Source organism: Gossypium hirsutum, chromosome D05 (genome assembly GCF_007990345.1).
Source record: "Gossypium hirsutum isolate 1008001.06 chromosome D05, Gossypium_hirsutum_v2.1, whole genome shotgun sequence".
Classification (NCBI taxonomy): Eukaryota; Viridiplantae; Streptophyta; class Magnoliopsida; order Malvales; family Malvaceae; genus Gossypium; species Gossypium hirsutum.
This window is the reverse complement of record NC_053441.1, coordinates 40,220,380-40,235,093: the sequence shown is the minus strand read 5'-3', so window position 1 is coordinate 40,235,093 and position 14,714 is coordinate 40,220,380. Positions and strand designations below refer to the sequence as shown.

At 34.2% G+C, this 14,714-nt stretch overlaps 1 non-coding gene across 1 annotated transcript; it reads right to left on the bottom strand.

Moving 5' to 3' along the window:
* Positions 1-14,608: 14,608 nt before the first annotated feature.
* On the bottom strand, positions 14,609-14,714 carry LOC121217999 (small nucleolar RNA R71). Its single transcript, XR_005914272.1, has one exon. It is a non-coding gene; the product is annotated as a small nucleolar RNA R71 (small nucleolar RNA).

The following is a 14,714-nucleotide window of genomic DNA, read 5'->3' as shown; positions in this document are numbered from 1 at the left end:
TGTCACATTTTTAAGAAATCACACTCTTTATCAGCCATCTTATAAATATTTAGTCAAACATATATCAATCATCATTAGAACATGCCAAACGTGCTTTAAATAAACTCATAGTAATAATTGAACATGCATAAGGATCACTTAGCAAAATTTCTAAGACAATCACGTAGGTATCGATACTGTAACAGAGGTATTGATAATTATCTCAAGTGGTATCAATATCGCTTGGAAAATCGATACAAAAACTGCTTATTATTTCTCGCTCTAAAAAACCCAAACCTTAAAAATTATCGGTACCTTTGCGAAAGTCTCGATATTTCTACCTCGAGTATCAATACTCGTGATAGGGTATCGATACCAAATTACAACTCTTACTTCTTACACATTTCAAATCACAGAGGTATCGTTTTTACAACATGAATATCGATACCTCTGCTTTAGACTAGAAAAATACAACATACAAAAGTCATTCCAACAGGTACCAGTTCATCAATCTATCATATCATCATCAAATAAACGTCAAAACGATTGTAATACAAGTCTCAAACATCGGAAGTAAGTCCAAGCAATAATTAACGTAATACGAAACGAATCTCATAAACTTATGAACAAATAATCTATAGAGGCATCCAAAACATAATGGAAAATATCAGTAAAATTTACCACGTTGCATTATCGTCAAAACGTAAACAAATAACGATAACACCTACGGAACCACAGAAATGGACTTGCTTGGATCACCCCTTGGAACCACACCGCACACACCGGCACACTACTAATCTGCAATGGTTTAAAAAGGGAGTGGGTGAGCATAACAAGCTTAGTGAATGCCTAGAATAACTACCATGCTAACAATTCATCAAGCATTAAGGAAACAACCATATAGCACAACTTCAACAGTTCGAACTCTAGTGTCATATTATATTCACTCATGCATTATTTATTAGTTCATTTAAATGGTAATCACATTCACTTTTAAGCATATATCACATTACACATATAATCACATAACATTGAAGCATATATCACAATACTCATTTAATCACATAACATTCAAGCATATATCACAATACTCAGAAACATGTTTATAGATAAATTGCATAATGGTCACATGTCATATAAACACATATCACAATACACACATATTCATAATTTAAGATAATTTGACACTTAAGCTATGAAACATAAAAGTGAGCTCTATTATCACTCATCGGATACACAGATCTCCAACACACCACATAGACTCATAGAGACAAAAATGTCCCAAAAGTGAAGCATAAAGCTAACACTCTCCTTATTTCCCCTCACATGTCCCGTTGAATAGAGCTTAGCTTACATTCCCTTATCCCTCCAACATGTCTCAGGGCCTCAACACCCAAAATCACTATAGATATAGGTGAGTACTCATAATCCTATAGCATGCCAACTATATCTAACGGTTTTAAGATCACAAGGTCAAAATATCTGAAATCAAACACATATAACTTACTGATTATCTATGCACTATCAATGCATACTTGCATTTTTAGCAAAACACTAGCACTAACATTTAACATATACATAACATGTACACATTTGAACTTTCAAAATGGTTAACATAACCACATATCACATGTTATATCATCTAATCTCAATTCAAATATTCACGTAGTTCACAAGATAACGTAGGTATGAGAAAGCTTACACTCGAAATTTAGAGTAGTGGTTTAGGCTACTACTAAATTCCCTAATAACGCATTGAATCATGTCCACAAGAAATTATTCCAAACACTCACCAATTACGCTTTCGTTGAAAATTTGAAAGCTCAAACTAGCATTTCATTGCCTTTATCTCTACTCATAGAAGGTCCTATCGAATCCGAAACTTCAACACAACACTTCACACAACAATGCATTCAATAATCAGCTAAGAACTTACCACAAGCAATAAAAAACATTAGCTAAACTAAGTTCTCATGTAATTGAAACCTTAAACATAGCCAACTTAAAACTCAAATATCTCGGTCTATACTTAATATTTTCGCCTAAAACCAATTCCGTTCATCTTACAATTCACCCATGACTAATTTCCAATATTTAAACTATAATATAATACTCAATTCATAGTATCAACTTTTTCGACATGTTTTATGGCTATTTTCTAAAAATTCGTTAAAACTCAAGAATTCTTTAACGAAACATAAAACTAAGTTAAGAGACCTTTTAACTGCATCAAAACTAATTAAAAAACACTTTGAAACCACGTTTTTACCCAAAATCTTGAAATCCACCATTAACGAGCCAATTTTTGGCTTTTATTCAAAACATGCATTTTAGTGGATTTTATTCAAAAAATCCAAACATGAACAAGATGATGAAATCTATGGAACTTTTGAGTGTTTTCTTGAAGATTTATAAAGGTAATTGACTTGGGAAATGATAGAAATCAAAAGATTGAAGCTTTAACAAAGAAAATTAGATAAGGGATTTAGGAGAGCAAAGGGACGACAACATACACAATGAAAAAGAAAATAACGTGAAAATAAACTAGGAATAGGGGTTTATTAGGTTCAATTTTAAAATTTGGTCTGATTGCCTCTTAAAATATCACAATTTTGATTGTATTACAAATTAGTCCTTTTTCTAAAATTAAAGGTTTCTAAAACACTTTTTTCATAAATTGATTTAATTTTCTAAAAACCATTGTAAAAAACGTTACTGATGAACCATGTCATAAAATTCTGAACACTCTAAGTCTAAAATTCCTAAAATACACCTAAAACTCTTAGGCTTCATTTTAGGGTGTTATAGATAACTCTAACTTTTTTCTCTTGTCTCACAAACTAAATTAGTTCATATAAACTTCTTTTCACTTAACTCGAACCAATTGAATGGGTTTATGCATTTTCTTCCATACAAAGCTTCATTTGGTTCCATTTTGATACTCTACTGATAGTCGTTGTTTGTGAATTCTACTAGCAGTAAGTATTTCTCCCAGTTGCCCTCAAATTCCATAAAATATCAGCAAAATATATCCTCAAGTATCTGTATCACCCTCTCAGATTGTTTATGTCTGTGGATGAAATGCTGTACTAAAATTTAGTTTCATAACCCAAAGCTTCATATAACTTATCCCAAAATCTGGAAGTAAATCGTGAATCCTGATATGAAATAATGGACAATGGTACACCATGTAATCTAGCAATTTTAGCCACATACAATTCACCTAACTTATCAAGTAAGAAATCAGTTTGGTCTGGAATGAAATGAGAGGACTTGGTTAATCTATCAAGAGTTACAAATATCACATCTTTCCTTTTAGATGTCACGAGTAAGCCTAATACGATATTTATGGTAACACGTTCCCATTTCCATTTAGGAATCGTTACTGGTTGAAGCAAGATAGATGGAACTTGGTGTTCAGATTTTACCTGCTGACATACTTGACCACGAACTCAGAGATTTCACGCTTCATTCTTTGCCACCAATACATTTGTTTCAGATCACAATACATCTTTGTACTACTTGGATGAATCGAATAAGTACTACTATGAGCTTCCTGTAGAATATTTCTTTTAACTTTAGAGTCGTTCAACACACATATTCGATTTCTATAATACAAACTGTCATCTCTACCAATGTTAAAATCTATGGTCTGACCATTCTGAATTTGTTCTTGTTTAGTCATCAAACTTGGATCATCCCTTTGTAACTCCTGAATTCTTTGAAGGAACAATTATTTAACCTTTAATTCAATGATAATAGAACCATCCCATTTCAAAATCATCTGAGCATTCATTGCCCTTAATTCAAAGAAAGATTTCTGACTTAAGGCATCGACTACAACATTTGTTTTTCCCAGGTGGTAATCAATCACTAGATTGTAATCCTTCAACAAATCAAGCCACTGGTGTTGCCTCAATTTCAACTCCTTCTGACTCATCAAAAATGTTTTGTGGTTAATAAATCCCAACTCAAGATCATGTGTTGGATAATTTTTCTTGTGTGGTTTCAACTTTTGAAAGGCATAGGCTTGTACTTTGCCTTCTTGCATTAGAACAGAACCTAAACCATTGAGTGAAGCATCACTGTTTTTAGCTAGTCAAAACTTTATTGACACTTTTTAGACCAAACAAAATTAACTTCCTTCTGTAATAGCTTAGTCAATGACAATGCAATCATTGAAAATCCGTTGATAAACCATCTATAGAATCCAACTAAACCCAGAAAGCTCCTCACTTCACTGACATTCGTTGGAGGTTTGCATTTCAAAAATACAAAAATTTTGTTTGGATCAATATGGATACCACCCGCCAAGATTATATGACCAAGGAATCAAACTTCTCAGAGCAAAAATTCACATTTACTAAACTTCTCGCGATGTTTGCAATACAATCCATAGGTGCTAGGCGTGTTCAACTTCATTATTTGAATAAATCAGAATGTCATTAACAAACACAACCACAAATTGATCTGAGTATGGTTGAAATACCTTGTTCATTAGATTCATAAACATAATAAGGGGTGTTATTCAAACCAGAAGGCATTACTAAAATTTCATAATGTCTATACCGAGTTCGAAAAGTAGTTTTTGATGCATATTATTCTTTGAATCGCATCTATAATATCCTGACCGGAGATAAATTTTTGAAAATATGTTGGCTCCCTTCAATTCATAAAACAAATTATCAATGCACGATAATACGTATTTATTTATTTTATGGCGACCTTGTTCAACTGTTGATAGTTGCTACACAATCTCATTGACGAATCTTTCTTTTTAACAAATAAAATTGGTGCACCACAAGGTGATACAATTGGTCTATAATAAATCTGTGATCGATCAATTCCTGCAATTGAGCTTTCAACTCTTTTATTAACCTTAAGGGCCAAATGAGGCTTAAGGGAGACCTAACGTACTTTGTAAGTGTGCAGGAGACCATTAGAGGGCATTTTGGGTCAATACTGGATGCTATGTCAGAACATGGGGGATCCAATGTCGCAACATAGGGAGCAGAATAGAGAAAGTGAGACTGGATACTATGTCGCAACATGGGGGATCCAATGTCGCAACATAGAGAGCAGAATAGAAAAAGTGAGACTGGATGTTATGTCGCAACATGGGGGATCAAATGTCGCAACATAGAGAGGAGAATAGAGAAAGTGAGAAATTACCTTCAATGTCGTGACACAGGTTAAGGGTGTCGTGACATACCTTTAAAGATGGCTGCAGAGAAACATGCTGGTTGCTACGTGATAACTCTTAAAAAGAATTATATTTCATGCCTTTAGACCTAGTCAATTGCTTGTACTTAGGTACATTTAGTAGCATTTTAAGGCATTTCATTAGCATTTTTATCACTACATTAGGAGCTTGGACTGTGTTTAAATATTAGGTACTTTTAATTACTTTTGGTAGGGCTGTGTTTGGTGGTTTGGCAGGTGCAAGTTGATGAACAAGAAATAAAGGAGTGAAGGTTTGCCGGGGAAACATTTTGGACATTTTGTCAGTACGAATGATGTGGCAATTCCAGGAAGACTGAGTCAACAGTCAACGCATACCAGTTTTAGCCCAACTATACTTGTACTAAAAAATTCTGCCTAAAAAAGAGGAGAAGATAATCTTGGGCTGTTGGTTTTTATCCTAGAAAAAAGAATTTAAAAAGAGAAGAAGATAATCTTGGGTTGTAGAAAAAAGAATTTTAAAAAAGAGAAGATAAACTTGGGTTGTTGGGTTTACCCTAGGGAAAAAGCTTATAAAAAGCCAAAGGAGGAAACCCTAAAGGACGAACAAAAAAAGAAGAGATCCTTAGGCACAAATAGAGGGTAGCAGCTGAGTAGAGATGGAAAGAGGAAGACGAAAGTAGTCCCTCTCAGCCATCGTAGGACACTATGCTGCTAGAGTGTGAACTGGACACACGAAAGCTATCTTCACGAAGTCTACTGTATTTTTTACTTTGTTCTTCCGTGAATTGAATTATGAAAATGGTGTTGAATGTTATTTTGGTTTTGAATTTTGTGTGCCAACCCATGAGCTAAATCTCATCGGGTTGGGATTAAATGATGAAACTTTGTTTTCTTTAATGATCGAAGCATATATCTGATTCAATTTACTGTTTCATTCAATTTTTTTATTTCTGAGTTGTATGCGTGCAATCCCTAGACATAGATGACTAAGCACCATGCCTATAAACTAATTTAATTCTGAAAAGGTTGGATTAGTTGGATCGATATTGAATGATATAAGCAAGTACTCGACCTGTAACAATCTATTTTCGGTTAAATTAGAATAGTAATTTTGAGACCACAAATCTGAGTCTGGAAGGAAAATTAATTTAATATTATTTCATGATCTACATTATGATAGGAATATCATATGAAAAATTCGTAAAGAAATTTTACCGATTACATGTTTAATTTAATGAAAGGACCAAATTGCATAAAGTAAAAAAGTTGGATTCTAGTAGCTATAGGTATCAAATAGCTATAGAATTCAAAATTAGAGGTCCTTATATGACAAGTAGACCATTAAGTGGAGTTAGTAGATAAACATGATTAGTCATCATGGGAAATCTAATAAAGAAAAGGACTAAATTGGAAAGTAGAAATAATAAAAGATTATAAATGATTAAAAAAAATCATCCTTTTCATCATCTTTCCCAAATTATTTTGCATGGAAACCTTAGTTAGAAGAGCTTGAAGGTAGCAAACTTATTTGGCTCAATTAGGTGAGTATTCAAATCCTATTTTTATTGATCACACGGCCTGGCATACGGGTGTGTGGCTTGGCCGTATAACCCCTGCACCTATTTAATTAAAATTATTATGTTCACACGGCCTAGCACACAGATGTGTGACTTGGCAATCTACCTAAGTTAGAGAGTTACACGGGTATGAACACGGGTTGGGACACAGTTGTGTGTCCTACTTCAAATGCCTACACAGCCTGAGACACGGGCATGTCTCTTGGACGTGTGAGCCACACAGCTTGGTCACACGGGCGTGTGTCCACTGTACCATGGAAAATTTTGAGATTTTGCAAAAAAAAAAAAATTCTAGGTACCCGGTTTAGTCCCGACTTGATTCTAATGTATGTTTTTGGCCTGAGGGCTCATATAAGGGACTTTACGAATAATTTTTGTTATGAATGTTAAATTATAAGAAATGTCTGTATTTGATCTATATATTCCAGTAATGCTCCGTAACCTTGTTCCAGTGACGGATATGGGTTAGGGGTATTACACGACCGATACTTGTGGTAGACTCTAGACATAGAGCATCGTTCATACAGAAGAAAAATAGTGTAGGGTGACATATTAAAAGCCCACAGACATGAGCAAGGTAACTTGAGGTTTTTGCTCCCAAAAGAAGCAGACCATTTTAGAATTCTTTTGAGCAGTGAACTGAGTATGATTTTGCTGAGGCATGTTTAACAGTAAAGGTAGATTCTTAGTAATCCCAACCTTACAAATCAACGTCATATATCCTTTATTCTTTATCGCCATATCTTTGCATATCAGTCTTAGTTATTTACTTGATTGTGTACATAAAATTCCCGTACTAATTCTCATGATTGCCATTACATTTCTACTCTCGTTTTGCCATAGCATTTCCAAGTATCATTAATTCCACATACATCACTATTCCTTTAATTCCCACTGCATACTTACCATAGCTTTACCATAACATTAATCACATTTTATTATAATAACTTGGCCACTTTTGTGCCTCAATCCGATCCTCATGGGAATGATACTCACTCACCATTTTATTACTTGATTCGACGTGTATACTTGCACAATTCACATATCATATTTACACGCGATAAGGTTTTGGCGCCATTGCCAAGGATCGAAAAGTTGGTGTAATTTGGTTTGGTTATTTTACTTAATTTCATTTGTTTTATTTAACTTAGTTTAATTTAATTTCAACAGGTTTGCCAACAACGTATGAGAATAGGCATTCCTGCTAATAAAGAGTAACCTTTTGACCCAGAGATTGAGTGAACTTTGTGAAGAAGGCGAAAAAAACTGAGAAAAATGGCTAGAAACGGGAATAAACCCAGTCTCAAAAATAATCAAAATGGTCAAAATGTTAATCCTCTTATTCGTCAGGTGATAGATGACCAAGACAAACCCATTCGAGTGCATGTTGTTCCAATTTTGGATGATTTGAATCCAGGGATAGTTAAACCAACCATATAGGGTCAATAATTTGAACTGAAACCAGTAATGTTTCAAATGTTGCAAATAGTAAGACAGTTTGGTGGACTACCTACTGAAGTTTTGAGACTATATTTAAGACTTTTTCTAGAAGTCTGTGACTCATTTAGACAACAGGGTGTGCCTGAAGACACCCTAAGACTTCAACTGTTTCCATATTATTTAAGAGATCATGTGAGAGCATGGTTGAATGCTTTGTCGTTCAGAACAGTGGCATCATGGGATGATCTTTGCTAGAGGTTTTTGATACGGTATAATCATCTTGGCATAGAAATGACATCACATATTTTCGGCAATTGGAGGATGAAACACTATATAAAGCTTGGGAGTGATTTAAAGACTTAATTCAGAAGTGTTTGATGCATGGTCAACACTGGGCTCAGATGGAAATATTCTATAATGGGATGAATGCGCATATGAGGATGGTAGTTGATGCCTCCACCAATGGTACATTGATGGATAAATCCTATAATGAAGCATATGAGATTTTGGAACAGATAGCCAACAATGATGCTTAATATCCTACCATGAGAGTTTGGTTGGGTAAGAAAGCTGATAATACAATGGAGCTTGATGTAATCACTTCACTGATCACCCACGTATCTTCTTTAGCTAATGATCAAAACAATAAAGAGACCACTTAAAGTTCAGGAATCGTATGTTTATTACGGTGAAGACCATGTGTTTGATGAATGCCCATCAAGTCCAGCATTTGTGTGCTACATGGGTAATTCCAATTGGAATAATAATCTATATTCCAACACCTATAATCCAGGGTGGAAGCAATATCCACACTTTGGTTGGAATAATCAAGGTGAAGAGAGTTCACACAATGTTGCAAGTCAAAATATCCACAATGTACCGCCAGATTATAATCATCCTATGCCGTGGTAAAATGCCCAACAAGGTCAAGTATCATCTTCTAATTCTATTGAATCTTTGTTGAAGGAGTATATATGACCAAAAATGATGTTGTGATTCAGAGTCAAGCTGCGTCTCTCTGAGCTCTTGAAAATCAAGTGGGGCAAATAGCAAACTCTCTAAATTCAAGGCCACAAGGAGCATTGCCAAGTGATACTAAAAATTCGAGAACCCAAGGGATGGAGGTGTGCAAGGCCATCACTCTTAGAAGTGGGATTCAATTGGATGAAGTTGTTCAAGATGCCATGACAGAGGAAGACAAATCTAGCCGCAATCAGGAAAAGAACTTAGAACCTATTGAACGACAGACAACACTTGAAAATGGTACATAGAGAAATGTTGAGACAAAATCAGATCATGTTGCCAACACAAATGGCACAGCAAAACAATATCAGCAACCTGAAGGACGACCACCTTTACCGTTTCCTCAGTGAATCAAGAATACTAAACATGATATTCAGTTTAAAATGGTTTTAGATGTTTTGAAGCAAATCCACATCAACATACCATTAGTTGAAGCTTTGGATTAGATGCCCAATTATGTGAAATTTATGAAAGAGATATTGTCAAAGAAGCGCTGATTGAGAGAATTTGAGACTGTTGCTCTCACTGAAGGGTGCACAATAATGTTGACGAATAAATCACCTCCAAAGTTGAAGGACCCAAGGATTTTCACTATCTCATGTTCTATTGGAAATCATTATGTTGGTAAGGTGTTATGTGATTTAGGAGCAAATATAAATCTAATGCCTATGTTTATTTTCAGGAAGCTAGAAGTTGGGAAAGCAAACCTATTACAGTTACGTTGCAATTGGCTGATTGATCCTACGCCCATTCAGAAGGTAAAATTAAAGACGTGCTGGTAAAATAGATAAGTTTATTTTTCCAGCTGATTTTCTTATTTTAGAATTTGAAGCTGACCAAAAAGTGCCAATTATTCATGGAAAACATTTTCTTGCTATAGATAGAACTTTAATCGATGTGCAGAAAGGTGAACTAACCATGAGGATGAATGATCAATAGATCACGTTCAATGTATTTAATGCGCTGAAATATGCTGATGAGAATGAAGAATATTGTGCCATTGACTTGATAGGAGCAACAGTGGAGGAAGAGTTCACAAGATTTTGCCTCAGTAATTCTGATAGTGATGAAGATTCATTTGAGTGGAGACCCTTGTGCACTTTGTTGGAGCAATTCAATTTTGATGAAAAATGCTCGGTAGCTCATGTAGATCCACATGTAGCTATTGATGTCAAGGACATCAAAATGAGGGACACATTTAAAGTTAATGGATAACAGTTGAAGCACTACTCAGGTGCTCATGTAGAGTGAGACAAACAATACATTGATCTTCGAGATGCTTAACTTCAACATCTTGAAAATTGTTTTTATTTTTATTTTAGGAATGATATAACGTTCAAGGTGCCATAACCCAGTTATGGTCTTTTCATTAAAATGCCATAGCCCAGCTATGTTCTTACATTCAAACATTTCCATGGTCCAACCATGGTTTTATCCTTCAATTCATCTTGTGTCACGGAACGATCGTACTCAATCCTGCGTTCCACTTAATTTGAACTTTTCAATTCAATTTTCATATATTTCCAATAAGCATATTTCAATAACAAAAATTTGAAATAATACATTATATCATTCTTAAAATAAAAATTAATCATGAAATTTCAACCATATGAACTTACCTGGACTAATTTGTAGAATTTGTTGTAATTCAGGGACTATTCAGCTAATTTCCCTTTTTCATGATTTTCTTCGGGTTCTTGATCTATAATATAAAATTATTCATTCATTAGCATCTAATTCAATTCTAATTCACTTCACAACTTATACCCTTCAATTTTAAAAATTACACATTTACCCTTACTTTTATAATTTTTACAATTTAGTCCATTATCAATTTTTCCACCAAATAAGCTAATTTTTCTCAATTAACACTTTATCTAAATATTCTAAGCTATTACATAGCTTTTGATAAACACAATTTAATACTAAACCCTAAGATTCAATCTTTTCATAATTTGGTCCTAATAATCAATTTCTATTGAAATCACTTGATAAATTCACCATATAATAAAATTTAAAGCTTTAAATCCATGTTAATTCATCATAAACTTCCAGAACTCATTAATGGTAACTTTCAAAATCACCCATGAAATAAAAAACTAATGAATTTAATAGTTGGACCTAATTGTAAAAGTCTCAAAAACAAAAAAAATTCAAGAAAAGAGAAAGAATTGAGCTCACATGTAGTAAAAATATGAAAAACAAGCTTTTGGAGGACCTCCTATGGCTGTTTTTGGCTAAAGATTGATGAAGAAATGTCCAAATTCAATTTGGTCACTTATTTTTATTTTTACTTTAATTTCCAAATGACCATTTTGCCCCTGAGTCATAAAATTTCAAATTTTATAAAAATATTTACGGTTCAGTTAATGGAATTGAGGTCTCGATTCCTCGTTTTCAACCTAATTTATCTAATAAATTCTTTTAAATCACAAATTTACTAATTTAAAAGTTTCCTAAAGTCATACTTGACTCATAAATAATAATTAAATATTAAAATTTTCAAGCTCACTTGTCGAATTTAGTGGTCTCTAACCACTATTTCTGATACCGCCGAAAATTGTGTTGTTACAACTCTCCCCCTTTAGGAAATTTCGTCCTTGAAATTTGTTACCTGAGAATAAGTTCGAATACTGTGATCTCATTGATTCTTCTGTTTCCCAGGTTGCCTCCTCCAAACCATGATGATGCCATAACACTTTAACTAATGGTGCTGATTTAGTCCGTAGCTCTTTAACCTCTTGAGCTAAAATCTTCATCGGTTCTTCTGAATACATTATATTCAGTCGTATCTCAATTTCACTATGATGAGTCACATGTGAAGGATCTGATCTGTACCATCTTAACATAGACACATGAAACACGTTATGAATCTTCTCAAGTTCTGGAGGCAGAGCTAACCGATAAGCCACAGGGCCACTTCTTTCAACAATTTCATATGGTCCAATAAATCTTGGACTCAGTTTCCCTTTTCTGCCAAACTGTAATACTTTCTTCCACGGTGACACTTTTAAGAACACTCGATCGCCAACCGAAAATTCTATATCTCTTCTTTTCAAATCTGCATATGACTTCTGATGGTCTGAAGCAACTTTTAAACTGTCCCTGATAATTCAAAATTTTTCTTCAGTTTCTCAGATCAAATCAACTCCCACTAACTTGGATTCACTCAATTCGGGCCAATACAATGGTGTCTTACATTTTCTTCCGTAAAGAGCTTCAAATGGTGCCATTTTTTATGCTGGACTGATAACTATTATTATATGGAAATTCAGCCAAGGGTAAATACCTTTCCCAACTATCTCCAAACTCAAGTATACAACATCTCAACATGTATTCTAGAATCTGAATCACTCGTTCTGATTGCCCGTCAGCCTGAGGATGAAATGTTGTGCTTAAATTTAGTTTAGTACCTAGGGTTTCTTGTAGTTTACTCCAAAGCCTCAATGTAAACCTTAGATCTCGATCCGAAATAATAGATGCTGGAACCCCATGTAGTCTTCCAATCTCAGACATATATAATTCTGCTAACTTCTCAAGTGAAAAGTATTTTCTAATCGGAATAACATATGTTGACTTAGTCAATCTATCCACAATCACCCAAATCGAATCTTTCTTTCTCGGAGTCATAGGTAACCTAGAAACAAAATCCATCGTGACATGCTCCCATTTCCATTAAGGAATCATAACAGGTTGTAACAAACCCGTTGGTACCTGATGTTCCATTTTGACTTGTTGACAAATCAGACACTTTGTTACAAATTCATAGATTTCCTGTTTCATACTTGGCCACCAATACATTCGTTTCAAATCACAATAAATTTTTGTACTACCCGGATGAATGGAGTACATGCTATTATGAGCTTCAGAAAAAATATCATTTTTCAAGTCTGAATTATTTGTAACACAAATTCTGTTATGATAATACAACATACCGCTATCATCAATGCTAAACTCTGAACTCAGATTGTCTTGTATCATCTGTCGTTTCAACACTAATTTCAGATCTTCATCTTGCAACTCTTGAATCCGCTGTAGGAATATAGGTTTTGCTTTCAACTCTGCTAATACAGAATCATCTTCATTAAGAGATAAATGAGCGTTCATCGCTTGAAGTGCAAATAATGACGATTTTCCACTAAGTGCATTTGCAACAGCATTAGCTTTCCTCAAGTGGTAGTCAATAATCAGATCGTAATCTTTTAGTAACTCTAACCACTGTCTTTGTCTTAAATTCAGTTCTTTTTGAGTCATCAAATGCTTTAAACTCTTATGATCTGTATACACATAACACTTCTCACCGTATAAGTAATGTCTCAAAATTTTTAAAGCAAAAATGATTGTAGCCAATTCAAGATCATGTGTAGGATAATTCTTCTCGTGTGGTTTTAATTGTCAAGAAGCATAAGCTACAAAATTTCCTGACTACATCAATACACAACCCAAACCATTTAGAGATGCGTCACTATAAACAACATACGGTACACCCGGTTTGGCTGAGTCAAAACTGGAGCCTCTGTCAACATCTTTTTCAACTGACCAAAGCTCTGTTGACACTCATCAGAACAAAAAAATTAAACATTTTTCTGTAGTAGTCGAGTCATCAGCAATGCAATCATCGAAAAGTTCTTGATAAAACAACAGTAATATCCTACTAAACCTAAAAACTTCCTACTTCTGTTATATTCTTCAGAATTTTGCAATTCACCACTGAAGATACTTTGCTCAGGTTTACTCGAATCCCTTCAGCTGACACAATATGACCTAAAAATCTGACCTCATGTAGCAAGAATTCACATTTACTAAACTTTTCATATAACTGTTTCTCCCTCAAAATCTGTAACACAATTCTCAAATGTTGTGCATTCTCGGATTCTCTCTTAGAATAGATCAGTATATCATCAATAAACACAAATACAAATATATCCAAATATGGTTTAAAAATTCGATTCATTAAATCCATAAAAGCAACAGGAGCATTAGTCAAACCAAAAACTCATAATGGTAAATGTGTTTCTGATACCACTAAAAATTGGGCTGTTACAGCTATAGTTACTTGTAAACATGTATATGGCTCGAAATGAGAGAAGTTTAGGGGACTATTCTATGCCAAGTTTAGATATGGTTCAAGAAAGGATAATGACACCAGCGATTACAACTAATAATCGAACTTATAAGTATGAAAAAGGATCCTAATCAATATTTGAAACGGTTTCTTCAACTTTGTGATGCGTTTAAGTATAACGGGGTCACTGATGACACTGTTCGTCTTCGGTTGTTCCCCTTTTCCCTGATTGATAACGCCTTTTCTTGGTTAGACTCGCAGGCTCCAGGATCAATCATGACTTGGGGCGAACTTGCTGGAAAATTCTTACAGAAGTTTTTCTTGATTAGTAAATCATTCCAATTAAGAAGAGAGATTGCTATCTTTAGATAGATGGAAGGAGAAAACTTCTATGAGATGTGGGAATGCTTCAAAATGTTGATTTAAAAATGCCCGTACAATGAATT